At 46.6% G+C, this 25,015-nt stretch overlaps 6 non-coding genes and 4 pseudogenes across 6 annotated transcripts; all 10 read right to left on the reverse strand.

The window, feature by feature from the left end:
- Positions 1–1,859: 1,859 nt before the first annotated feature.
- On the reverse strand, positions 1,860–1,980 carry LOC147104148 (5S ribosomal RNA; annotated as a pseudogene).
- Positions 1,981–4,403: 2,423 nt separating this feature from the next.
- On the reverse strand, positions 4,404–4,522 carry LOC147104149 (5S ribosomal RNA). The gene has a single exon (XR_015072502.1). It is a non-coding gene; the product is annotated as a 5S ribosomal RNA (ribosomal RNA).
- A 2,419-nt stretch (positions 4,523–6,941) lies between these two features.
- LOC147104150 (5S ribosomal RNA) lies at positions 6,942–7,062 on the reverse strand (annotated as a pseudogene).
- A 2,423-nt stretch (positions 7,063–9,485) lies between these two features.
- Positions 9,486–9,605, reverse strand: LOC147104151 (5S ribosomal RNA; annotated as a pseudogene).
- Positions 9,606–12,028: 2,423 nt separating this feature from the next.
- LOC147104152 (5S ribosomal RNA) lies at positions 12,029–12,147 on the reverse strand. Its single transcript, XR_015072721.1, has one exon. It is a non-coding gene; the product is annotated as a 5S ribosomal RNA (ribosomal RNA).
- Positions 12,148–14,566: 2,419 nt separating this feature from the next.
- On the reverse strand, positions 14,567–14,685 carry LOC147104153 (5S ribosomal RNA). The gene has a single exon (XR_015072781.1). It is a non-coding gene; the product is annotated as a 5S ribosomal RNA (ribosomal RNA).
- A 2,417-nt stretch (positions 14,686–17,102) lies between these two features.
- LOC147104154 (5S ribosomal RNA) lies at positions 17,103–17,221 on the reverse strand. The gene has a single exon (XR_015072722.1). It is a non-coding gene; the product is annotated as a 5S ribosomal RNA (ribosomal RNA).
- Positions 17,222–19,636: 2,415 nt separating this feature from the next.
- LOC147104155 (5S ribosomal RNA) lies at positions 19,637–19,755 on the reverse strand (annotated as a pseudogene).
- Positions 19,756–22,172: 2,417 nt separating this feature from the next.
- Positions 22,173–22,291, reverse strand: LOC147104156 (5S ribosomal RNA). Its single transcript, XR_015072723.1, has one exon. It is a non-coding gene; the product is annotated as a 5S ribosomal RNA (ribosomal RNA).
- A 2,415-nt stretch (positions 22,292–24,706) lies between these two features.
- On the reverse strand, positions 24,707–24,825 carry LOC147104157 (5S ribosomal RNA). The gene has a single exon (XR_015072724.1). It is a non-coding gene; the product is annotated as a 5S ribosomal RNA (ribosomal RNA).
- Between the last annotated feature and the right edge of the window lie 190 nt (positions 24,826–25,015).

Here is a 25,015-nt window from a genome sequence, read left to right on the forward strand (position 1 = left end):
CATGGATTTCTTAACGGAAGGTCGTGTCTGACTAACGCAATTCAATTTTTCGAGGAGGTAACAAGGAGGGTCGATGAGGGTAGTGCCTTTGATGTAGTCTATATGGATTTTAGCAAGGCTTTTGATAAGGTCCCGCATGCCAGATTGGTCACGAAAGTAAAAGCCCATGGGATCCAAGGCAAAGTGGCAAGTTGGATCCAAAATTGGCTCAGAGGCAGGAAACAAAGGGTAATGGTCGAAGGGTGTCTTTGTGACCGGAAGGCTGTTTCCAGTGGGGTTCCGCAGGGCTCACAGAATCACAGAAACCCCACAGTGCAGATAGAGGCCATTTCGGCCCATCGAGCCTGCACCGACTCAGTACTGGGCCCTTTGCTTTTTCTGGTATATATCAATGATTTGGATTTGAATGTAGGAAGTATGATTAAGAAGTTTGCAGATGATACAAAAATTGGCCGTGTGGTTAATAATGAAACAGAATGCTGTAGACTGCAGGAAGATATCAATGGACTCGTCTAGTGGGCAGAACAGTGGCAAATGGAATTCAGTTGGAATACACAATAAATGGTAGGACACTGAGAAATGCAGAGGATCAGCGGGACCTTGGAGTGCATGTCCACAGATCCCTGAAGGTAGCAGGACAGGTAGATAAAGTGGTTAAGCAGGCATACGGGATACTTGCCTTTATTAGCCGAGGCGTAGAATATAAGAGCGGGGAGGTTATGCTTCAACTGTATAAAACACTAGTTAGGCCGCAGCTAGAGTGCCGCGTGCAGTTCTGGTCACCACATTACAAGAAGGATGCGATTGCACTAGAGAAGGTGCAGAGGAGATTTCCGAGGATGTTGCCTGGGCTGGGGAATTTTAGTTATGAGGAAAGATTGGATAGGCTGGGGTTGTTTTCTTTGGAACACAGGAGGCTGAGGCGAGACCTAATTGAGGTGTGTAAAATTATGAGGGGCCGAGATAGAGTGGATAGGAAGGACCTATTTCCCTTAGCAGAAGGGTCAATAATAGATTTCAAGTAATTGGTAGGAGGTTTACAGGGAATTTGAGGAGACATTTTTTCACCCAGTGAATGGTGGGGGTCTGGAATGCACTGCCTGAAAGGGTGGTAGAGGCAGAAACCCTCATCACGTTTAAAAAGTACTTGGATATGCACTTGAACTGCCGTAACCTACAAGGCTACGGACCAAGTGCTGTAAAGTGGGATTTGGGTGGATTGCTCTTTGTCGGCTGGCACGGACAAGATGGGCCGAATGGCCTCCTTCTGTGCTGTAAATTTCTATGATTCTGCCTGATCATGTGACATCTGCCCACACGACTTCTACAAATGTTATTACATTGTAGCCAGGATTGTTTAGTTTCCAATTCCGCCCATTTTGAAGCCAGGTCTCCGTTATAGCTACTATTGCATAACCCCATGTGGCAACTTGCGCCTGCAACTCGTCAATCTTATTTGTAACACTCCTCGCATTAACACACATGCATTTCAACAGCATGCTAGTTGGCTTTGCTTTTTTCCTGAATTTAACTGCTGCTCTTTCTACATTCTTCTTTGTTCTGTTGCTGTTTGTCCCTCCGAGTTTTCTATGCACCTTGTCTCTCCTCTCTGCTGCTGTGTCCTGGTGGCCCTCCGCCAGTGTGTGTATTTTGGCTATCTTATTTTCTTCTTCTGCTTATTTCGGCCCTGTGTCTGGAGCCCCTTGCATTTGTGTAGCAGCAGGAGAATGTGCAGCGAAGAAATGGTCAAAGGAAAGCGAGAGAGAGAGAGAGAGAGCAGCAAAAAGGATGTTGATTGATTAAGAGCAGTGTGTGCGCGTGTGTGTGCAAAACGTTGAGCAGCCTGTGGCGGCAGCAAAAGCCTACTGCACCTGGTGTTCCCAGGCGGTCTCCCATCCAAGTACTAACCAGGCCTGACTCTGCTTAGCTTCCAGAGATCAGACGAGATCGAGGCGTATTCAGACTAGTATGGCCGTAGGCATATGCTGGCTGGCTTTCTCTTTACTTAAAGCTGTCGCCCATTTTTTTCTCTTCTTCTACACATTCATACAAGTATTCAACACTCAATTTACATTTACAAGTTTTACTCCTCCCGCAACCCCCCCACCCCCCCTCCACCTCTTCTTGCTGCTCTGCCTCCCACACAAACAAACTACAAGCCCAACCCTTCATTGCCTTCTATTCAAATATTACATCAAATAAACATGCTCAAACACCAAGTCTTAAGGGCTGTAGCATCTTTCAAACTGGACAAATACCCAGGCCCGCATCAAATCTATCCCACACTCTTAAGAGAAGTAAGACACCAAATAGCACAGGCTCTCACCATCATTTTACAATCCTCTCTGGCTACAGGTGTGGTGCCCGACCACTGGAGGACTGCTAACGTGCTACCGTTCTTTCAAAAGGGAGAGAGGGATAGACCGCATAATTACAGGCCAGTCAGCCTAACCTCGGTGGTGGGAAAATTATTGGAAAAAGTTCTGAGGGACAGGAGAAATCTTCATTTAGAAAGACACGGATTAATCAGGGACAGTCAGCATGGATTTCTTAACGGAAGGTCGTGTCTGACTAACGCAATTCAATTTTTCGAGGAGGTAACAAGGAGGGTCGATGAGGGTAGTGCCTTTGATGTAGTCTATATGGATTTTAGCAAGGCTTTTGATAAGGTCCCGCATGCCAGATTGGTCACGAAAGTAAAAGCCCATGGGATCCAAGGCAAAGTGGCAAGTTGGATCCAAAATTGGCTCAGAGGCAGGAAACAAAGGATAATGGTCGAAGGGTGTCTTTGTGACCGGAAGGCTGTTTCCAGTGGGGTTCCGCAGGGCTCACAGAATCACAGAAACCCCACAGTGCAGATAGAGGCCATTTCGGCCCATCGAGCCTGCACCGACTCAGTACTGGGCCCTTTGCTTTTTCTGGTATATATCAATGATTTGGATTTGAATGTAGGAAGTATGATTAAGAAGTTTGCAGATGATACAAAAATTGGCCGTGTGGTTAATAATGAAACAGAATGCTGTAGACTGCAGGAAGATATCAATGGACTCGTCTAGTGGGCAGAACAGTGGCAAATGGAATTCAGTTGGAATACACAATAAATGGTAGGACACTGAGAAATGCAGAGGATCAGCGGGACCTTGGAGTGCATGTCCACAGATCCCTGAAGGTAGCAGGACAGGTAGATAAAGTGGTTAAGCAGGCATACGGGATACTTGCCTTTATTAGCCGAGGCGTAGAATATAAGAGCGGGGAGGTTATGCTTCAACTGTATAAAACACTAGTTAGGCCGCAGCTAGAGTGCCGCGTGCAGTTCTGGTCACCACATTACAAGAAGGATGCGATTGCACTAGAGAAGGTGCAGAGGAGATTTCCGAGGATGTTGCCTGGGCTGGGGAATTTTAGTTATGAGGAAAGATTGGATAGGCTGGGGTTGTTTTCTTTGGAACACAGGAGGCTGAGGCGAGACCTAATTGAGGTGTGTAAAATTATGAGGGGCCGAGATAGAGTGGATAGGAAGGACCTATTTCCCTTAGCAGAAGGGTCAATAATAGATTTCAAGTAATTGGTAGGAGGTTTACAGGGAATTTGAGGAGACATTTTTTCACCCAGTGAATGGTGGGGGTCTGGAATGCACTGCCTGAAAGGGTGGTAGAGGCAGAAACCCTCATCACGTTTAAAAAGTACTTGGATATGCACTTGAACTGCCGTAACCTACAAGGCTACGGACCAAGTGCTGTAAAGTGGGATTTGGGTGGATTGCTCTTTGTCGGCTGGCACGGACAAGATGGGCCGAATGGCCTCCTTCTGTGCTGTAAATTTCTATGATTCTGCCTGATCATGTGACATCTGCCCACACGACTTCTACAAATGTTATTACATTGTAGCCAGGATTGTTTAGTTTCCAATTCCGCCCATTTTGAAGCCAGGTCTCCGTTATAGCTACTATTGCATAACCCCATGTGGCAACTTGCGCCTGCAACTCGTCAATCTTATTTGTAACACTCCTCGCATTAACACACATGCATTTCAACAGCATGCTAGTTGGCTTTGCTTTTTTCCTGAATTTAACTGCTGCTCTTTCTACATTCTTCTTTGTTCTGTTGCTGTTTGTCCCTCCGAGTTTCCTATGCACCTTGTCTCTCCTCTCTGCTGCTGTGTCCTGGTGGCCCTCCGCCAGTGTGTGTATTTTGGCTATCTTATTTTCTTCTTCTGCTTATTTCGGCCCTGTGTCTGGAGCCCCTTGCATTTGTGTAGCAGCAGGAGAATGTGCAGCGAAGAAATGGTCAAAGGAAAGCGAGAGAGAGAGAGAGAGAGAGAGCAGCAAAAAGGATGTTGATTGATTAAGAGCAGTGTGTGCGCGTGTGTGTGCAAAACGTTGAGCAGCCTGTGGCGGCAGCAAAAGCCTACTGCACCTGGTGTTCCCAGGCGGTCTCCCATCCAAGTACTAACCAGGCCTGACTCTGCTTAGCTTCCGAGATCAGACGAGATCGGGCGTATTCAGACTAGTATGGCCGTAGGCATATGCTGGCTGGCTTTCTCTTTACTTAAAGCTGTCGCCCATTTTTTTCTCTTCTTCTACACATTCATACAAGTATTCAACACTCAATTTACATTTACAAGTTTTACTCCTCCCGCAACCCCCCCACCCCCCCTCCACCTCTTCTTGCTGCTCTGCCTCCCACACAAACAAACTACAAGCCCAACCCTTCATTGCCTTCTATTCAAATATTACATCAAATAAACATGCTCAAACACCAAGTCTTAAGGGCTGTAGCATCTTTCAAACTGGACAAATACCCAGGCCCGCATCAAATCTATCCCACACTCTTAAGAGAAGTAAGACACCAAATAGCACAGGCTCTCACCATCATTTTACAATCCTCTCTGGCTACAGGTGTGGTGCCCGACCACTGGAGGACTGCTAACGTGCTACCGTTCTTTCAAAAGGGAGAGAGGGATAGACCGCATAATTACAGGCCAGTCAGCCTAACCTCGGTGGTGGGAAAATTATTGGAAAAAGTTCTGAGGGACAGGAGAAATCTTCATTTAGAAAGACACGGATTAATCAGGGACAGTCAGCATGGATTTCTTAACGGAAGGTCGTGTCTGACTAACGCAATTCAATTTTTCGAGGAGGTAACAAGGAGGGTCGATGAGGGTAGTGCCTTTGATGTAGTCTATATGGATTTTAGCAAGGCTTTTGATAAGGTCCCGCATGCCAGATTGGTCACGAAAGTAAAAGCCCATGGGATCCAAGGCAAAGTGGCAAGTTGGATCCAAAATTGGCTCAGAGGCAGGAAACAAAGGGTAATGGTCGAAGGGTGTCTTTGTGACCGGAAGGCTGTTTCCAGTGGGGTTCCGCAGGGCTCACAGAATCACAGAAACCCCACAGTGCAGATAGAGGCCATTTCGGCCCATCGAGCCTGCACCGACTCAGTACTGGGCCCTTTGCTTTTTCTGGTATATATCAATGATTTGGATTTGAATGTAGGAAGTATGATTAAGAAGTTTGCAGATGATACAAAAATTGGCCGTGTGGTTAATAATGAAACAGAATGCTGTAGACTGCAGGAAGATATCAATGGACTCGTCTAGTGGGCAGAACAGTGGCAAATGGAATTCAGTTGGAATACACAATAAATGGTAGGACACTGAGAAATGCAGAGGATCAGCGGGACCTTGGAGTGCATGTCCACAGATCCCTGAAGGTAGCAGGACAGGTAGATAAAGTGGTTAAGCAGGCATACGGGATACTTGCCTTTATTAGCCGAGGCGTAGAATATAAGAGCGGGGAGGTTATGCTTCAACTGTATAAAACACTAGTTAGGCCGCAGCTAGAGTGCCGCGTGCAGTTCTGGTCACCACATTACAAGAAGGATGCGATTGCACTAGAGAAGGTGCAGAGGAGATTTCCGAGGATGTTGCCTGGGCTGGGGAATTTTAGTTATGAGGAAAGATTGGATAGGCTGGGGTTGTTTTCTTTGGAACACAGGAGGCTGAGGCGAGACCTAATTGAGGTGTGTAAAATTATGAGGGGCCGAGATAGAGTGGATAGGAAGGACCTATTTCCCTTAGCAGAAGGGTCAATAATAGATTTCAAGTAATTGGTAGGAGGTTTACAGGGAATTTGAGGAGACATTTTTTCACCCAGTGAATGGTGGGGGTCTGGAATGCACTGCCTGAAAGGGTGGTAGAGGCAGAAACCCTCATCACGTTTAAAAAGTACTTGGATATGCACTTGAACTGCCGTAACCTACAAGGCTACGGACCAAGTGCTGTAAAGTGGGATTTGGGTGGATTGCTCTTTGTCGGCTGGCACGGACAAGATGGGCCGAATGGCCTCCTTCTGTGCTGTAAATTTCTATGATTCTGCCTGATCATGTGACATCTGCCCACACGACTTCTACAAATGTTATTACATTGTAGCCAGGATTGTTTAGTTTCCAATTCCGCCCATTTTGAAGCCAGGTCTCCGTTATAGCTACTATTGCATAACCCCATGTGGCAACTTGCGCCTGCAACTCGTCAATCTTATTTGTAACACTCCTCGCATTAACACACATGCATTTCAACAGCATGCTAGTTGGCTTTGCTTTTTTCCTGAATTTAACTGCTGCTCTTTCTACATTCTTCTTTGTTCTGTTGCTGTTTGTCCCTCCGAGTTTTCTATGCACCTTGTCTCTCCTCTCTGCTGCTGTGTCCTGGTGGCCCTCCGCCAGTGTGTGTATTTTGGCTATCTTATTTTCTTCTTCTGCTTATTTCGGCCCTGTGTCTGGAGCCCCTTGCATTTGTGTAGCAGCAGGAGAATGTGCAGCGAAGAAATGGTCAAAGGAAAGCGAGAGAGAGAGAGAGAGAGCAGCAAAAAGGATGTTGATTGATTAAGAGCAGTGTGTGCGCGTGTGTGTGCAAAACGTTGAGCAGCCTGTGGCGGCAGCAAAAGCCTACTGCACCTGGTGTTCCCAGGCGGTCTCCCATCCAAGTACTAACCAGGCCTGACTCTGCTTAGCTTCCAGAGATCAGACGAGATCGAGGCGTATTCAGACTAGTATGGCCGTAGGCATATGCTGGCTGGCTTTCTCTTTACTTAAAGCTGTCGCCCATTTTTTTCTCTTCTTCTACACATTCATACAAGTATTCAACACTCAATTTACATTTACAAGTTTTACTCCTCCCGCAACCCCCCCACCCCCCCTCCACCTCTTCTTGCTGCTCTGCCTCCCACACAAACAAACTACAAGCCCAACCCTTCATTGCCTTCTATTCAAATATTACATCAAATAAACATGCTCAAACACCAAGTCTTAAGGGCTGTAGCATCTTTCAAACTGGACAAATACCCAGGCCCGCATCAAATCTATCCCACACTCTTAAGAGAAGTAAGACACCAAATAGCACAGGCTCTCACCATCATTTTACAATCCTCTCTGGCTACAGGTGTGGTGCCCGACCACTGGAGGACTGCTAACGTGCTACCGTTCTTTCAAAAGGGAGAGAGGGATAGACCGCATAATTACAGGCCAGTCAGCCTAACCTCGGTGGTGGGAAAATTATTGGAAAAAGTTCTGAGGGACAGGAGAAATCTTCATTTAGAAAGACACGGATTAATCAGGGACAGTCAGCATGGATTTCTTAACGGAAGGTCGTGTCTGACTAACGCAATTCAATTTTTCGAGGAGGTAACAAGGAGGGTCGATGAGGGTAGTGCCTTTGATGTAGTCTATATGGATTTTAGCAAGGCTTTTGATAAGGTCCCGCATGCCAGATTGGTCACGAAAGTAAAAGCCCATGGGATCCAAGGCAAAGTGGCAAGTTGGATCCAAAATTGGCTCAGAGGCAGGAAACAAAGGATAATGGTCGAAGGGTGTCTTTGTGACCGGAAGGCTGTTTCCAGTGGGGTTCCGCAGGGCTCACAGAATCACAGAAACCCCACAGTGCAGATAGAGGCCATTTCGGCCCATCGAGCCTGCACCGACTCAGTACTGGGCCCTTTGCTTTTTCTGGTATATATCAATGATTTGGATTTGAATGTAGGAAGTATGATTAAGAAGTTTGCAGATGATACAAAAATTGGCCGTGTGGTTAATAATGAAACAGAATGCTGTAGACTGCAGGAAGATATCAATGGACTCGTCTAGTGGGCAGAACAGTGGCAAATGGAATTCAGTTGGAATACACAATAAATGGTAGGACACTGAGAAATGCAGAGGATCAGCGGGACCTTGGAGTGCATGTCCACAGATCCCTGAAGGTAGCAGGACAGGTAGATAAAGTGGTTAAGCAGGCATACGGGATACTTGCCTTTATTAGCCGAGGCGTAGAATATAAGAGCGGGGAGGTTATGCTTCAACTGTATAAAACACTAGTTAGGCCGCAGCTAGAGTGCCGCGTGCAGTTCTGGTCACCACATTACAAGAAGGATGCGATTGCACTAGAGAAGGTGCAGAGGAGATTTCCGAGGATGTTGCCTGGGCTGGGGAATTTTAGTTATGAGGAAAGATTGGATAGGCTGGGGTTGTTTTCTTTGGAACACAGGAGGCTGAGGCGAGACCTAATTGAGGTGTGTAAAATTATGAGGGGCCGAGATAGAGTGGATAGGAAGGACCTATTTCCCTTAGCAGAAGGGTCAATAATAGATTTCAAGTAATTGGTAGGAGGTTTACAGGGAATTTGAGGAGACATTTTTTCACCCAGTGAATGGTGGGGGTCTGGAATGCACTGCCTGAAAGGGTGGTAGAGGCAGAAACCCTCATCACGTTTAAAAAGTACTTGGATATGCACTTGAACTGCCGTAACCTACAAGGCTACGGACCAAGTGCTGTAAAGTGGGATTTGGGTGGATTGCTCTTTGTCGGCTGGCACGGACAAGATGGGCCGAATGGCCTCCTTCTGTGCTGTAAATTTCTATGATTCTGCCTGATCATGTGACATCTGCCCACACGACTTCTACAAATGTTATTACATTGTAGCCAGGATTGTTTAGTTTCCAATTCCGCCCATTTTGAAGCCAGGTCTCCGTTATAGCTACTATTGCATAACCCCATGTGGCAACTTGCGCCTGCAACTCGTCAATCTTATTTGTAACACTCCTCGCATTAACACACATGCATTTCAACAGCATGCTAGTTGGCTTTGCTTTTTTCCTGAATTTAACTGCTGCTCTTTCTACATTCTTCTTTGTTCTGTTGCTGTTTGTCCCTCCGAGTTTCCTATGCACCTTGTCTCTCCTCTCTGCTGCTGTGTCCTGGTGGCCCTCCGCCAGTGTGTGTATTTTGGCTATCTTATTTTCTTCTTCTGCTTATTTCGGCCCTGTGTCTGGAGCCCCTTGCATTTGTGTAGCAGCAGGAGAATGTGCAGCGAAGAAATGGTCAAAGGAAAGCGAGAGAGAGAGAGAGAGAGAGAGCAGCAAAAAGGATGTTGATTGATTAAGAGCAGTGTGTGCGCGTGTGTGTGCAAAACGTTGAGCAGCCTGTGGCGGCAGCAAAAGCCTACTGCACCTGGTGTTCCCAGGCAGTCTCCCATCCAAGTACTAACCAGGCCTGACTCTGCTTAGACTTCCGAGATCAGACGAGATCGGGCGTATTCAGACTAGTATGGCCGTAGGCATATGCTGGCTGGCTTTCTCTTTACTTAAAGCTGTCGCCCATTTTTTTCTCTTCTTCTACACATTCATACAAGTATTCAACACTCAATTTACATTTACAAGTTTTACTCCTCCCGCAACCCCCCCACCCCCCCTCCACCTCTTCTTGCTGCTCTGCCTCCCACACAAACAAACTACAAGCCCAACCCTTCATTGCCTTCTATTCAAATATTACATCAAATAAACATGCTCAAACACCAAGTCTTAAGGGCTGTAGCATCTTTCAAACTGGACAAATACCCAGGCCCGCATCAAATCTATCCCACACTCTTAAGAGAAGTAAGACACCAAATAGCACAGGCTCTCACCATCATTTTACAATCCTCTCTGGCTACAGGTGTGGTGCCCGACCACTGGAGGACTGCTAACGTGCTACCGTTCTTTCAAAAGGGAGAGAGGGATAGACCGCATAATTACAGGCCAGTCAGCCTAACCTCGGTGGTGGGAAAATTATTGGAAAAAGTTCTGAGGGACAGGAGAAATCTTCATTTAGAAAGACACGGATTAATCAGGGACAGTCAGCATGGATTTCTTAACGGAAGGTCGTGTCTGACTAACGCAATTCAATTTTTCGAGGAGGTAACAAGGAGGGTCGATGAGGGTAGTGCCTTTGATGTAGTCTATATGGATTTTAGCAAGGCTTTTGATAAGGTCCCGCATGCCAGATTGGTCACGAAAGTAAAAGCCCATGGGATCCAAGGCAAAGTGGCAAGTTGGATCCAAAATTGGCTCAGAGGCAGGAAACAAAGGGTAATGGTCGAAGGGTGTCTTTGTGACCGGAAGGCTGTTTCCAGTGGGGTTCCGCAGGGCTCACAGAATCACAGCAACCCCACAGTGCAGATAGAGGCCATTTCGGCCCATCGAGCCTGCACCGACTCAGTACTGGGCCCTTTGCTTTTTCTGGTATATATCAATGATTTGGATTTGAATGTAGGAAGTATGATTAAGAAGTTTGCAGATGATACAAAAATTGGCCGTGTGGTTAATAATGAAACAGAATGCTGTAGACTGCAGGAAGATATCAATGGACTCGTCTAGTGGGCAGAACAGTGGCAAATGGAATTCAGTTGGAATACACAATAAATGGTAGGACACTGAGAAATGCAGAGGATCAGCGGGACCTTGGAGTGCATGTCCACAGATCCCTGAAGGTAGCAGGACAGGTAGATAAAGTGGTTAAGCAGGCATACGGGATACTTGCCTTTATTAGCCGAGGCGTAGAATATAAGAGCGGGGAGGTTATGCTTCAACTGTATAAAACACTAGTTAGGCCGCAGCTAGAGTGCCGCGTGCAGTTCTGGTCACCACATTACAAGAAGGATGCGATTGCACTAGAGAAGGTGCAGAGGAGATTTCCGAGGATGTTGCCTGGGCTGGGGAATTTTAGTTATGAGGAAAGATTGGATAGGCTGGGGTTGTTTTCTTTGGAACACAGGAGGCTGAGGCGAGACCTAATTGAGGTGTGTAAAATTATGAGGGGCCGAGATAGAGTGGATAGGAAGGACCTATTTCCCTTAGCAGAAGGGTCAATAATAGATTTCAAGTAATTGGTAGGAGGTTTACAGGGAATTTGAGGAGACATTTTTTCACCCAGTGAATGGTGGGGGTCTGGAATGCACTGCCTGAAAGGGTGGTAGAGGCAGAAACCCTCATCACGTTTAAAAAGTACTTGGATATGCACTTGAACTGCCGTAACCTACAAGGCTACGGACCAATTGCTGTAAAGTGGGATTTGGGTGGATTGCTCTTTGTCGGCTGGCACGGACAAGATGGGCCGAATGGCCTCCTTCTGTGCTGTAAATTTCTATGATTCTGCCTGATCATGTGACATCTGCCCACACGACTTCTACAAATGTTATTACATTGTAGCCAGGATTGTTTAGTTTCCAATTCCGCCCATTTTGAAGCCAGGTCTCCGTTATGGCTACTATTGCATAACCCCATGTGGCAACTTGCGCCTGCAACTCGTCAATCTTATTTGTAACGCTCCTCGCATTAACACACATGCATTTCAACAGCATGCAAGTTGGCTTTGCTTTTTTCCTGAATTTAACTGCTGCTCTTTCTACATTCTTCTTTGTTCTGTTGCTGTTTGTCCCTCCGAGTTTTCTATGCACCTTGTCTCTCCTCTCTGCTGCTGTGTCCTGGTGGCCCTCCGCCAGTGTGTGTATTTTGGCTATCTTATTTTCTTCTTCTGCTTATTTCGGCCCTGTGTCTGGAGCCCCTTGCATTTGTGTAGCAGCAGGAGAATGTGCAGCGAAGAAATGGTCAAAGGAAAGCGAGAGAGAGAGAGAGAGAGAGAGCAGCAAAAAGGATGTTGATTGATTAAGAGCAGTGTGTGCGCGTGTGTGTGCAAAACGTTGAGCAGCCTGTGGCGGCAGCAAAAGCCTACTGCACCTGGTATTCCCAGGCAGTCTCCCATCCAAGTACTAACCAGGCCTGACTCTGCTTAGCTTCCGAGATCAGACGAGATCGGGCGCATTCAGACTAGTATGGCCGTAGGCATATACTAGCTGGCTTTCTCTTTACTTAAAGCTGTCGCCCATTTTTTTCTCTTCTACGCATTCATACAAGTATTCAACACTCAATTTACATTTACAAATTTTACTCCTCCCGCAACCCCCCACCCCCCCTCCACCTCTTCTTGCTGCTCTGCCTCCCACACAAACAAACTACAAGCCCAACCCTTCATTGCCTTCTATTCAAATATTACATCAAATAAACATGCTCAAACACCAAGTCTTAAGGGCTGTAGCATCTTTCAAACTGGACAAATACCCAGGCCCGCATCAAATCTATCCCACACTCTTAAGAGAAGTAAGACACCAAATAGCACAGGCTCTCACCATCATTTTACAATCCTCTCTGGCTACAGGTGTGGTGCCCGACCACTGGAGGACTGCTAACGTGCTACCGTTCTTTCAAAAGGGAGAGAGGGATAGACCGCATAATTACAGGCCAGTCAGCCTAACCTCGGTGGTGGGAAAATTATTGGAAAAAGTTCTGAGGGACAGGAGAAATCTTCATTTAGAAAGACACGGATTAATCAGGGACAGTCAGCATGGATTTCTTAACGGAAGGTCGTGTCTGACTAACGCAATTCAATTTTTCGAGGAGGTAACAAGGAGGGTCGATGAGGGTAGTGCCTTTGATGTAGTCTATATGGATTTTAGCAAGGCTTTTGATAAGGTCCCGCATGCCAGATTGGTCACGAAAGTAAAAGCCCATGGGATCCAAGGCAAAGTGGCAAGTTGGATCCAAAATTGGCTCAGAGGCAGGAAACAAAGGGTAATGGTCGAAGGGTGTTTTTGTGACCGGAAGGCTGTTTCCAGTGGGGTTCCGCAGGGCTCACAGAATCACAGAAACCCCACAGTGCAGATAGAGGCCATTTCGGCCCATCGAGCCTGCACCGACTCAGTACTGGGCCCTTTGCTTTTTCTGGTATATATCAATGATTTGGATTTGAATGTAGGAAGTATGATTAAGAAGTTTGCAGATGATACAAAAATTGGCCGTGTGGTTAATAATGAAACAGAATGCTTTAGACTGCAGGAAGATATCAATGGATTCGTCTAGTGGGCAGAACAGTGGCAAATGGAATTCAGTTGGAATACACAATAAATGGTAGGACACTGAGAAATGCAGAGGATCAGCGGGACCTTGGAGTGCATGTCCACAGATCCCTGAAGGTAGCAGGACAGGTAGATAAAGTGGTTAAGCAGGCATACGGGATACTTGCCTTTATTAGCCGAGGCGTAGAATATAAGAGCGGGGAGGTTATGCTTCAACTGTATAAAACACTAGTTAGGCCGCAGCTAGAGTGCCGCGTGCAGTTCTGGTCACCACATTACAAGAAGGATGCGATTGCACTAGAGAAGGTGCAGAGGAGATTTCCGAGGATGTTGCCTGGGCTGGGGAATTTTAGTTATGAGGAAAGATTGGATAGGCTGGGGTTGTTTTCTTTGGAACACAGGAGGCTGAGGCGAGACCTAATTGAGGTGTGTAAAATTATGAGGGGCCGAGATAGAGTGGATAGGAAGGACCTATTTCCCTTAGCAGAAGGGTCAATAATAGATTTCAAGTAATTGGTAGGAGGTTTACAGGGAATTTGAGGAGACATTTTTTCACCCAGTGAATGGTGGGGGTCTGGAATGCACTGCCTGAAAGGGTGGTAGAGGCAGAAACCCTCATCACGTTTAAAAAGTACTTGGATATGCACTTGAACTGCCGTAACCTACAAGGCTACGGACCAATTGCTGTAAAGTGGGATTTGGGTGGATTGCTCTTTGTCGGCTGGCACGGACAAGATGGGCCGAATGGCCTCCTTCTGTGCTGTAAATTTCTATGATTCTGCCTGATCATGTGACATCTGCCCACACGACTTCTACAAATGTTATTACATTGTAGCCAGGATTGTTTAGTTTCCAATTCCGCCCATTTTGAAGCCAGGTCTCCGTTATGGCTACTATTGCATAACCCCATGTGGCAACTTGCGCCTGCAACTCGTCAATCTCATTTGTAACGCTCCTCGCATTAACACACATGCATTTCAACAGCATGCAAGTTGGCTTTGCTTTTTTCCTGAATTTAACTGCTGCTCTTTCTACATTCTTCTTTGTTCTGTTGCTGTTTGTCCCTCCGAGTTTTCTATGCACCTTGTCTCTCCTCTCTGCTGCTGTGTCCTGGTGGCCCTCCGCCAGTGTGTGTATTTTGGCTATCTTATTTTCTTCTTCTGCTTATTTCGGCCCTGTGTCTGGAGCCCCTTGCATTTGTGTAGCAGCGGGGGAATGTGCAGCGAAGAAATGGTCAAAGGAAAGCGAGAGAGAGAGAGAGAGAGAGAGCAGCAAAAAGGATGTTGATTGATTAAGAGCAGTGTGTGCGCGTGTGTGTGCAAAACGTTGAGCAGCCTGTGGCGGCAGCAAAAGCCTACTGCACCTGGTATTCCCAGGCAGTCTCCCATCCAAGTACTAACCAGGCCTGACTCTGCTTAGCTTCCGAGATCAGACGAGATCGGGCGTATTCAGACTAGTATGGCCGTAGGCATATGCTACCTGGCTTTCTCTTTACTTAAAGCTGTCGCCCATTTTTTTCTCTTCTACGCATTCATACAAGTATTCAACACTCAATTTACATTTACAAATTTTACTCCTCCCGCAACCCCCCACCCCCCCTCCACCTCTTCTTGCTGCTCTGCCTCCCACACAAACAAACTACAAGCCCAACCCTTCATTGCCTTCTATTCAAATATTACATCAAATAAACATGCTCAAACACCAAGTCTTAAGGGCTGTAGCATCTTTCAAACTGGACAAATACCCAGGCCCGCATCAAATCTATCCCACACTCTTAAGAGAAGTAAGACACCAAATAGCACAGGCTCTCACCATCATTTTACAATCCTCTCTGGCTACAGGTGTGGTGCCCGACCACTGGAGGACTGCTAACGTGCTACCGTTCTTTCAAAAGGGAGTGAGGGATAGACCGCATAATTACAGGCCAGTCAGCCTAACCTCGGTGGTGGGAAAATTATTGGAAAAAGTTCTGAGGGACAGGAGAAATCTTCATTTAGAAAGACACGGATTAATCAGGGACAGTCAGCATGGATTTCTTAACGGAAGGTCGTGTCTGACTAACGCAATTCAATTTTTCGAGGAGGTAACAAGGAGGGTCGATGAGGGTAGTGCCTTTGATGTAGTCTATATGGATTTTAGCAAGGCTTTTGATAAGGTCCCGCATGCCAGATTGGTCACGAAAGTAAAAGCCCATGGGATCCAAGGCAAAGTGGCAAGTTGGATCCAAAATTGGCTCAGAGGCAGGAAACAAAGGGTAATGGTCGAAGGGTGTTTTTGTGACCGGAAGGCTGTTTCCAGTGGGGTTCCGCAGGGCTCACAGAATCACAGAAACCCCACAGTGCAGATAGAGGCCATTTCGGCCCATCGAGCCTGCACCGACTCAGTACTGGGCCCTTTGCTTTTTCTGGTATATATCAATGATTTGGATTTGAATGTAGGAAGTATGATTAAGAAGTTTGCAGATGATACAAAAATTGGCCGTGTGGTTAATAATGAAACAGAATGCTGTAGCCTGCAGGAAGATATCAATGGACTCGTCTAGTGGGCAGAACAGTGGCAAATGGAATTCAGTTGGAATACACAATAAATGGTAGGACACTGAGAAATGCAGAGGATCAGCGGGACCTTGGAGTGCATGTCCACAGATCCCTGAAGGTAGCAGGACAGGTAGATAAAGTGGTTAAGCAGGCATACGGGATACTTGCCTTTATTAGCCGAGGCGTAGAATATAAGAGCGGGGAGGTTATGCTTCAACTGTATAAAACACTAGTTAGGCCGCAGCTAGAGTGCCGCGTGCAGTTCTGGTCACCACATTACAAGAAGGATGCGATTGCACTAGAGAAGGTGCAGAGGAGATTTCCGAGGATGTTGCCTGGGCTGGGGAATTTTAGTTATGAGGAAAGATTGGATAGGCTGGGGTTGTTTTCTTTGGAACACAGGAGGCTGAGGCGAGACCTAATTGAGGTGTGTAAAATTATGAGGGGCCGAGATAGAGTGGATAGGAAGGACCTATTTCCCTTAGCAGAAGGGTCAATAATAGATTTCAAGTAATTGGTAGGAGGTTTACAGGGAATTTGAGGAGACATTTTTTCACCCAGTGAATGGTGGGGGTCTGGAATGCACTGCCTGAAAGGGTGGTAGAGGCAGAAACCCTCATCACGTTTAAAAAGTACTTGGATATGCACTTGAACTGCCGTAACCTACAAGGCTACGGACCAAGTGCTGTAAAGTGGGATTTGGGTGGATTGCTCTTTGTCGGCTGGCACGGACAAGATGGGCCGAATGGCCTCCTTCTGTGCTGTAAATTTCTATGATTCTGCCTGATCATGTGACATCTGCCCACACGACTTCTACAAATGTTATTACATTGTAGCCAGGATTGTTTAGTTTCCAATTCCGCCCATTTTGAAGCCAGGTCTCCGTTATGGCTACTATTGCATAACCCCATGTGGCAACTTGCGCCTGCAACTCGTCAATCTTATTTGTAACGCTCCTCGCATTAACACACATGCATTTCAACAGCATGCTAGTTGGCTTTGCTTTTTTCCCGAATTTAACTGCTGCTCTTTCTACATTCTTCTTTGTTCTGTTGCTGTTTGTCCCTCCGAGTTTTCTATGCACCTTGTCTCTCCTCTCTGCTGCTGTGTCCTGGTGGCCCTCCGCCAGTGTGTGTATTTTGGCTATCTTATTTTCTTCTTCTGCTTATTTCGGCCCTGTGTCTGGAGCCCCTTGCATTTGTGTAGCAGCAGGAGAATGTGCAGCGAAGAAATGGTCAAAGGAAAGCGAGAGAGAGAGAGAGAGAGAGCAGCAAAAAGGATGTTGATTGATTAAGAGCAGTGTGTGCGCGTGTGTGTGCAAAACGTTGAGCAGCCTGTGGCGGCAGCAAAAGCCTACTGCACCTGGTATTCCCAGGCAGTCTCCCATCCAAGTACTAACCAGGCCTGACTCTGCTTAGCTTCCGAGATCAGACGAGATCGGGCGCATTCAGACTAGTATGGCCGTAGGCATATACTGGCTGGCTTTCTCTTTACTTAAAGCTGTCGCCCATTTTTTTCTCTTCTACGCATTCATACAAGTATTCAACACTCAATTTACATTTACAAATTTTACTCCTCCCGCAACCCCCCACCCCCCCTCCACCTCTTCTTGCTGCTCTGCCTCCCACACAAACAAACTACAAGCCCAACCCTTCATTGCCTTCTATTCAAATATTACATCAAATAAACATGCTCAAACACCAAGTCTTAAGGGCTGTAGCATCTTTCAAACTGGACAAATACCCAGGCCCGCATCAAATCTATCCCACACTCTTAAGAGAAGTAAGACACCAAATAGCACAGGCTCTCACCATCATTTTACAATCCTCTCTGGCTACAGGTGTGGTGCCCGACCACTGGAGGACTGCTAACGTGCTACCGTTCTTTCAAAAGGGAGAGAGGGATAGACCGCATAATTACAGGCCAGTCAGCCTAACCTCGGTGGTGGGAAAATTATTGGAAAAAGTTCTGAGGGACAGGAGAAATCTTCATTTAGAAAGACACGGATTAATCAGGGACAGTCAGCATGGATTTCTTAACGGAAGGTCGTGTCTGACTAACGCAATTCAATTTTTCGAGGAGGTAACAAGGAGGGTCGATGAGGGTAGTGCCTTTGATGTAGTCTATATGGATTTTAGCAAGGCTTTTGATAAGGTCCCGCATGCCAGATTGGTCACGAAAGTAAAAGCCCATGGGATCCAAGGCAAAGTGGCAAGTTGGATCCAAAATTGGCTCAGAGGCAGGAAACAAAGGGTAATGGTCGAAGGGTGTTTTTGTGACCGGAAGGCTGTTTCCAGTGGGGTTCCGCAGGGCTCACAGAATCACAGAAACCCCACAGTGCAGATAGAGGCCATTTCGGCCCATCGAGCCTGCACCGACTCAGTACTGGGCCCTTTGCTTTTTCTGGTATATATCAATGATTTGGATTTGAATGTAGGAAGTATGATTAAGAAGTTTGCAGATGATACAAAAATTGGCCGTGTGGTTAATAATGAAACAGAATGCTGTAGACTGCAGGAAGATATCAATGGACTCGTCTAGTGGGCAGAACAGTGGCAAATGGAATTCAGTTGGAATACACAATAAATGGTAGGACACTGAGAAATGCAGAGGATCAGCGGGACCTTGGAGTGCATGTCCACAGATCCCTGAAGGTAGCAGGACAGGTAGATAAAGTGGTTAAGCAGGCATACGGGATACTTGCCTTTATTAGCCGAGGCGTAGAATATAAGAGCGGGGAGGTTATGCTTCAACTGTATAAAACACTAGTTAGGCCGCAGCTAGAGTGCCGCGTGCAGTTCTGGTCACCACATTACAAGAAGGATGCGATTGCACTAGAGAAGGTGCAGAGGAGATTTCCGAGGATGTTGCCTGGGCTGGGGAATTTTAGTTATGAGGAAAGATTGGATAGGCTGGGGTTGTTTTCTTTGGAACACAGGAGGCTGAGGCGAGACCTAATTGAGGTGTGTAAAATTATGAGGGGCCGAGATAGAGTGGATAGGAAGGACCTATTTCCCTTAGCAGAAGGGTCAATAATAGATTTCAAGTAATTGGTAGGAGGTTTACAGGGAATTTGAGGAGACATTTTTTCACCCAGTGAATGGTGGGGGTCTGGAATGCACTGCCTGAAAGGGTGGTAGAGGCAGAAACCCTCATCACGTTTAAAAAGTACTTGGATATGCACTTGAACTGCCGTAACCTACAAGGCTACGGACCAAGTGCTGTAAAGTGGGATTTGGGTGGATTGCTCTTTGTCGGCTGGCACGGACAAGATGGGCCGAATGGCCTCCTTCTGTGCTGTAAATTTCTATGATTCTGCCTGATCATGTGACATCTGCCCACACGACTTCTACAAATGTTATTACATTGTAGCCAGGATTGTTTAGTTTCCAATTCCGCCCATTTTGAAGCCAGGTCTCCGTTATGGCTACTATTGCATAACCCCATGTGGCAACTTGCGCCTGCAACTCGTCAATCTTATTTGTAACGCTCCTCGCATTAACACACATGCATTTCAACAGCATGCTAGTTGGCTTTGCTTTTTTCCCGAATTTAACTGCTGCTCTTTCTACATTCTTCTTTGTTCTGTTGCTGTTTGTCCCTCCGAGTTTTCTATGCACCTTGTCTCTCCTCTCTGCTGCTGTGTCCTGGTGGCCCTCCGCCAGTGTGTGTATTTTGGCTATCTTATTTTCTTCTTCTGCTTATTTCGGCCCTGTGTCTGGAGCCCCTTGCATTTGTGTAGCAGCAGGAGAATGTGCAGCGAAGAAATGGTCAAAGGAAAGCGAGAGAGAGAGAGAGAGAGCAGCAAAAAGGATGTTGATTGATTAAGAGCAGTGTGTGCGCGTGTGTGTGCAAAACGTTGAGCAGCCTGTGGCGGCAGCAAAAGCCTACTGCACCTGGTATTCCCAGGCAGTCTCCCATCCAAGTACTAACCAGGCCTGACTCTGCTTAGCTTCCGAGATCAGACGAGATCGGGCGCATTCAGACTAGTACGGCCGTAGGCATATACTGGCTGGCTTTCTCTTTACTTAAAGCTGTCGCCCATTTTTTTCTCTTCTACGCATTCATACAAGTATTCAACACTCAATTTACATTTACAAATTTTACTCCTCCCGCAACCCCCCACCCCCCCTCCACCTCTTCTTGCTGCTCTGCCTCCCACACAAACAAACTACAAGCCCAACCCTTCATTGCCTTCTATTCAAATATTACATCAAATAAACATGCTCAAACACCAAGTCTTAAGGGCTGTAGCATCTTTCAAACTGGACAAATACCCAGGCCCGCATCAAATCTATCCCACACTCTTAAGAGAAGTAAGACACCAAATAGCACAGGCTCTCACCATCATTTTACAATCCTCTCTGGCTACAGGTGTGGTGCCCGACCACTGGAGGACTGCTAACGTGCTACCGTTCTTTCAAAAGGGAGAGAGGGATAGACCGCATAATTACAGGCCAGTCAGCCTAACCTCGGTGGTGGGAAAATTATTGGAAAAAGTTCTGAGGGACAGGAGAAATCTTCATTTAGAAAGACACGGATTAATCAGGGACAGTCAGCATGGATTTCTTAACGGAAGGTCGTGTCTGACTAACGCAATTCAATTTTTCGAGGAGGTAACAAGGAGGGTCGATGAGGGTAGTGCCTTTGATGTAGTCTATATGGATTTTAGCAAGGCTTTTGATAAGGTCCCGCATGCCAGATTGGTCACGAAAGTAAAAGCCCATGGGATCCAAGGCAAAGTGGCAAGTTGGATCCAAAATTGGCTCAGAGGCAGGAAACAAAGAGTAATGGTCGAAGGGTGTTTTTGTGACCGGAAGGCTGTTTCCAGTGGGGTTCCGCAGGGCTCACAGAATCACAGAAACCCCACAGTGCAGATAGAGGCCATTTCGGCCCATCGAGCCTGCACCGACTCAGTACTGGGCCCTTTGCTTTTTCTGGTATATATCAATGATTTGGATTTGAATGTAGGAAGTATGATTAAGAAGTTTGCAGATGATACAAAAATTGGCCGTGTGGTTAATAATGAAACAGAATGCTGTAGACTGCAGGAAGATATCAATGGACTCGTCTAGTGGGCAGAACAGTGGCAAATGGAATTCAGTTGGAATACACAATAAATGGTAGGACACTGAGAAATGCAGAGGATCAGCGGGACCTTGGAGTGCATGTCCACAGATCCCTGAAGGTAGCAGGACAGGTAGATAAAGTGGTTAAGCAGGCATACGGGATACTTGCCTTTATTAGCCGAGGCGTAGAATATAAGAGCGGGGAGGTTATGCTTCAACTGTATAAAACACTAGTTAGGCCGCAGCTAGAGTGCCGCGTGCAGTTCTGGTCACCACATTACAAGAAGGATGCGATTGCACTAGAGAAGGTGCAGAGGAGATTTCCGAGGATGTTGCCTGGGCTGGGGAATTTTAGTTATGAGGAAAGATTGGATAGGCTGGGGTTGTTTTCTTTGGAACACAGGAGGCTGAGGCGAGACCTAATTGAGGTGTGTAAAATTATGAGGGGCCGAGATAGAGTGGATAGGAAGGACCTATTTCCCTTAGCAGAAGGGTCAATAATAGATTTCAAGTAATTGGTAGGAGGTTTACAGGGAATTTGAGGAGACATTTTTTCACCCAGTGAATGGTGGGGGTCTGGAATGCACTGCCTGAAAGGGTGGTAGAGGCAGAAACCCTCATCACGTTTAAAAAGTACTTGGATATGCACTTGAACTGCCGTAACCTACAAGGCTACGGACCAAGTGCTGTAAAGTGGGATTTGGGTGGATTGCTCTTTGTCGGCTGGCACGGACAAGATGGGCCGAATGGCCTCCTTCTGTGCTGTAAATTTCTATGATTCTGCCTGATCATGTGACATCTGCCCACACGACTTCTACAAATGTTATTACATTGTAGCCAGGATTGTTTAGTTTCCAATTCCGCCCATTTTGAAGCCAGGTCTCCGTTATGGCTACTATTGCATAACCCCATGTGGCAACTTGCGCCTGCAACTCGTCAATCTTATTTGTAACGCTCCTCGCATTAACACACATGCATTTCAACAGCATGCTAGTTGGCTTTGCTTTTTTCCCGAATTTAACTGCTGCTCTTTCTACATTCTTCTTTGTTCTGTTGCTGTTTGTCCCTCCGAGTTTTCTATGCACCTTGTCTCTCCTCTCTGCTGCTGTGTCCTGGTGGCCCTCCGCCAGTGTGTGTATTTTGGCTATCTTATTTTCTTCTTCTGCTTATTTCGGCCCTGTGTCTGGAGCCCCTTGCATTTGTGTAGCAGCAGGAGAATGTGCAGCGAAGAAATGGTCAAAGGAAAGCGAGAGAGAGAGAGAGAGAGAGCAGCAAAAAGGATGTTGATTGATTAAGAGCAGTGTGTGCGCGTGTGTGTGCAAAACGTTGAGCAGCCTGTGGCGGCAGCAAAAGCCTACTGCACCTGGTATTCCCAGGCAGTCTCCCATCCAAGTACTAACCAGGCCTGACTCTGCTTAGCTTCCGAGATCAGACGAGATCGGGCGCATTCAGACTAGTATGGCCGTAGGCATATACTGGCTGGCTTTCTCTTTACTTAAAGCTGTCGCCCATTTTTTTCTCTTCTACGCATTCATACAAGTATTCAACACTCAATTTACATTTACAAATTTTACTCCTCCCGCAACCCCCCACCCCCCCTCCACCTCTTCTTGCTGCTCTGCCTCCCACACAAACAAACTACAAGCCCAACCCTTCATTGCCTTCTATTCAAATATTACATCAAATAAACATGCTCAAACACCAAGTCTTAAGGGCTGTAGCATCTTTCAAACTGGACAAATACCCAGGCCCGCATCAAATCTATCCCACACTCTTAAGAGAAGTAAGACACCAAATAGCACAGGCTCTCACCATCATTTTACAATCCTCTCTGGCTACAGGTGTGGTGCCCGACCACTGGAGGACTGCTAACGTGCTACCGTTCTTTCAAAAGGGAGAGAGGGATAGACCGCATAATTACAGGCCAGTCAGCCTAACCTCGGTGGTGGGAAAATTATTGGAAAAAGTTCTGAGGGACAGGAGAAATCTTCATTTAGAAAGACACGGATTAATCAGGGACAGTCAGCATGGATTTCTTAACGGAAGGTCGTGTCTGACTAACGCAATTCAATTTTTCGAGGAGGTAACAAGGAGGGTCGATGAGGGTAGTGCCTTTGATGTAGTCTATATGGATTTTAGCAAGGCTTTTGATAAGGTCCCGCATGCCAGATTGGTCACGAAAGTAAAAGCCCATGGGATCCAAGGCAAAGTGGCAAGTTGGATCCAAAATTGGCTCAGAGGCAGGAAACAAAGGGTAATGGTCGAAGGGTGTTTTTGTGACCGGAAGGCTGTTTCCAGTGGGGTTCCGCAGGGCTCACAGAATCACAGAAACCCCACAGTGCAGATAGAGGCCATTTCGGCCCATCGAGCCTGCACCGACTCAGTACTGGGCCCTTTGCTTTTTCTGGTATATATCAATGATTTGGATTTGAATGTAGGAAGTATGATTAAGAAGTTTGCAGATGATACAAAAATTGGCCGTGTGGTTAATAATGAAACAGAATGCTGTAGACTGCAGGAAGATATCAATGGACTCGTCTAGTGGGCAGAACAGTGGCAAATGGAATTCAGTTGGAATACACAATAAATGGTAGGACACTGAGAAATGCAGAGGATCAGCGGGACCTTGGAGTGCATGTCCACAGATCCCTGAAGGTAGCAGGACAGGTAGATAAAGTGGTTAAGCAGGCATACGGGATACTTGCCTTTATTAGCCGAGGCGTAGAATATAAGAGCGGGGAGGTTATGCTTCAACTGTATAAAACACTAGTTAGGCCGCAGCTAGAGTGCCGCGTGCAGTTCTGGTCACCACATTACAAGAAGGATGCGATTGCACTAGAGAAGGTGCAGAGGAGATTTCCGAGGATGTTGCCTGGGCTGGGGAATTTTAGTTATGAGGAAAGATTGGATAGGCTGGGGTTGTTTTCTTTGGAACACAGGAGGCTGAGGCGAGACCTAATTGAGGTGTGTAAAATTATGAGGGGCCGAGATAGAGTGGATAGGAAGGACCTATTTCCCTTAGCAGAAGGGTCAATAATAGATTTCAAGTAATTGGTAGGAGGTTTACAGGGAATTTGAGGAGACATTTTTTCACCCAGTGAATGGTGGGGGTCTGGAATGCACTGCCTGAAAGGGTGGTAGAGGCAGAAACCCTCATCACGTTTAAAAAGTACTTGGATATGCACTTGAACTGCCGTAACCTACAAGGCTACGGACCAAGTGCTGTAAAGTGGGATTTGGGTGGATTGCTCTTTGTCGGCTGGCACGGACAAGATGGGCCGAATGGCCTCCTTCTGTGCTGTAAATTTCTATGATTCTGCCTGATCATGTGACATCTGCCCACACGACTTCTACAAATGTTATTACATTGTAGCCAGGATTGTTTAGTTTCCAATTCCGCCCATTTTGAAGCCAGGTCTCCGTTATGGCTACTATTGCATAACCCCATGTGGCAACTTGCGCCTGCAACTCGTCAATCTTATTTGTAACGCTCCTCGCATTAACACACATGCATTTCAACAGCATGCTAGTTGGCTTTGCTTTTTTCCCGAATTTAACTGCTGCTCTTTCTACATTCTTCTTTGTTCTGTTGCTGTTTGTCCCTCCGAGTTTTCTATGCACCTTGTCTCTCCTCTCTGCTGCTGTGTCCTGGTGGCCCTCCGCCAGTGTGTGTATTTTGGCTATCTTATTTTCTTCTTCTGCTTATTTCGGCCCTGTGTCTGGAGCCCCTTGCATTTGTGTAGCAGCAGGAGAATGTGCAGCGAAGAAATGGTCAAAGGAAAGCGAGAGAGAGAGAGAGAGAGCAGCAAAAAGGATGTTGATTGATTAAGAGCAGTGTGTGCGCGTGTGTGTGCAAAACGTTGAGCAGCCTGTGGCGGCAGCAAAAGCCTACTGCACCTGGTATTCCCAGGCAGTCTCCCATCCAAGTACTAACCAGGCCTGACTCTGCTTAGCTTCCGAGATCAGACGAGATCGGGCGCATTCAGACTAGTATGGCCGTAGGCATATACTGGCTGGCTTTCTCTTTACTTAAAGCTGTCGCCCATTTTTTTCTCTTCTACGCATTCATACAAGTATTCAACACTCAATTTACATTTACAAATTTTACTCCTCCCGCAACCCCCCACCCCCCCTCCACCTCTTCTTGCTGCTCTGCCTCCCACACAAACAAACTACAAGCCCAACCCTTCATTG

This window comes from Somniosus microcephalus, chromosome 19 (genome assembly GCF_052327205.1).
Source record: "Somniosus microcephalus isolate GS21.2 chromosome 19, FLI_Smic_1.0, whole genome shotgun sequence".
In the NCBI taxonomy this organism is placed as follows: domain Eukaryota; kingdom Metazoa; phylum Chordata; class Chondrichthyes; order Squaliformes; family Somniosidae; genus Somniosus; species Somniosus microcephalus.